The sequence below is a fragment of the Macrobrachium nipponense genome, chromosome 23, assembly GCF_015104395.2.
Source record: "Macrobrachium nipponense isolate FS-2020 chromosome 23, ASM1510439v2, whole genome shotgun sequence".
Classification (NCBI taxonomy): Eukaryota; Metazoa; Arthropoda; class Malacostraca; order Decapoda; family Palaemonidae; genus Macrobrachium; species Macrobrachium nipponense.
The window spans coordinates 62,112,708-62,115,207 of NC_061090.1; the positions used below are offsets into that span (position 1 = coordinate 62,112,708).

General features: G+C 36.9%; 1 protein-coding gene across 1 annotated transcript in view; it reads right to left on the bottom strand.

The window, feature by feature from the left end:
• Nucleotides 1–2,500, bottom strand: part of LOC135198010 (nephrin-like) — a 396,664-nt gene that overhangs the window by 47,782 nt on the left and 346,382 nt on the right. The gene's annotated exons all lie outside the window — the stretch shown is intronic.

Genomic DNA, 2,500 nt, shown 5'->3' on the forward strand with positions numbered 1-2,500 from the left:
AGAAAACATAATATAGTGGACAAATTAGGAAGATGGATAAAAGAATTTTTACAAAACACAAAACAGATGATGATTGCAAGCGACGAGAAATCGGATGAAGCTAAGGTAATATCCGGTGTGCCACAAGGTACGGTGTTAGCTGCATTGCTGTTTGTTATGATGATTGCAGACATAGACAGTAATGTTAAGGACTCGGTAGCGAGTAGATTCGCCGATGACACAAGAATAAGTAGAGAAATTACTTGTTATCAAGATAGGAACTCGCTACAAAGAGACCTAAACAAAATATATGAATGGGCAAAGGTAAATAGGATGGTATTTAACTCAGATAAATTTGAATCAATAGATAATAGAGTTAAAGAAGGAATGCTATATGCATATAGGGGACCTAATAACGAGACAATCACAAATAAGGAAGCAATTAAAGACCTTGGTGTGATGTTGAATAGGGAGATGTTATGCAATGATCAAATAGCAATTCTATTGGCAAAATGCAAAGCAGAAATGGGAATGTTGTTACGACACTTTAAGAATAAAGGACAAGATCCTGAGAATTAAGGACAAGTGTATCATAAGAATAAAGGACAACAACATTCCAAGGATAAAGAACAATATCCTCAAAATGAAGGGGAACAAGGACATCCTAAGACTAAAGGACAACAACATCCTAAGGAGAAAGGACAACATCTTAAGAAATGAATGGAAAACACAACAATCCTAAGAACGAAGAAGGAAGAACAACATCCTAATAAAATAAAGGTCAACAACATCTTAAGAATGAATGAAAACAACAACTTTCTAAGAACGAAGAAGAACAACAACATTCTGATAATAAAGGACAACAACATCCTAAGAATAAGGGACAACAATAACATCCTAAGGATAAAGAACAACAACATCCTACGGATAAAGGGCAAGAACAACATCCTACGGATAAAGGACAACAACAACATCCTACGGATAAAGGACAACAACATCCTACGGATAAAGGACAACAACATCCTCAGAACGAAGAACAACAACAACAACATCCTAAGAATAAAGGACAACAACAACATCCCAAGGATAAAGAACAACAACATCCTCAGAACGAAGAACAACAACATCCTAAGAATAAAGGACAACAACAACATCCTAAGGATAAAGAACAACAACATCCTCAGACCGAAGAACAACAACAACAACATCCTAAGAAAGGGGAGTAAAGGATAACACGTCATCCTAAGTACAAAGAACACCATACAACAAGAATAAAGGAGAGTACATCCTAAGACTGAAGAACAACAGCATCCTAAGCCCAAAAGGACACCAACAACATCCTCAGAATAAAGATGCAAAGCCATTAATCCCCGGGTCGTCCCCTCGACTCGAATGAATGTATTTTGCTGACTTTTCAAAATAAAAATAAAAAAGAAAGAAAGAAAAAAAAATGAAAACAAAAATCTTTGTTGCATTGCAGTACGGCCATCTTGCCACATAAATTGCAGCGTATGCATTGCACGGGAAGCTTATAAATGAAGATGCGGGGGACAGTAATTAACTATGCAGATCTATTTCACCCCCCTCCCCCCATCACCCCCTCCCCCCTTCCTCCTTCCCTCCCACGTCGGGGAGGGGGAAAAGTTGAGTAAATTAACCAGCAATAAGCAAGGGATGGTCGCGCCATAAGTCAGAGGGGAGGGACTTTTTTTTTTTTTTTTTTTTTTTTTTGTTGAGAGGGCGTTCGTTGACGGAGTTATTACTCTCTCTCTCTCTCATCTCTCTCTATCTCCTCTCTCTCTCTCTCTCTCTGTATATGTGATATAGTAGTTATATATAAATATAGTTATAATATATATATATATATACTATATTTATATATATATATATATACTATATATATATATATAGAGTATATATCTATATATATATATATTATATATATATCTATATATCAGCACTAGTCCCACCCAACAGCACGTGCCAAATATGTACGTAAATAGCCACATGAAAGATGAAGAATCAAAAGACGCCAGGTACAAGCGCTTTCGTGTATTGCGTACCCCGAAGAAGTGTATCGCAATACACGCAAAGCGCTTGGTACCTGGTCTTTGATTCTTCACCTTTCATGTGGCTATTTCGTATATATATTTATATATATATATATATATATATATATATATATAAATATATATATATATATATATATATAATATATGTAATGCAAGAACGTGAAGTAACCCTTACATCCGGTAGCCATAATCGAAACCGGCCTGGTTAAAAGTTTAATCAAAAACGAAGTCGCCGCTATCGACCTAAACCGACGAGAGATGGAGAGAGAGAGAGAGAGAGAAGAGACCGACCTTACTTACCTTACCTTACAGACCTTACATCTTGTTTCGGGTTGCCCCAGGTCCCTCAGTGTGAGGCACCTCTCAATGTCTACACCACGAGCGTTTGCCTAGTAAATCTCCCTGTATAATTTTTTGCATCTTCCTTCCCAATCTTGGATGGTCTGGGA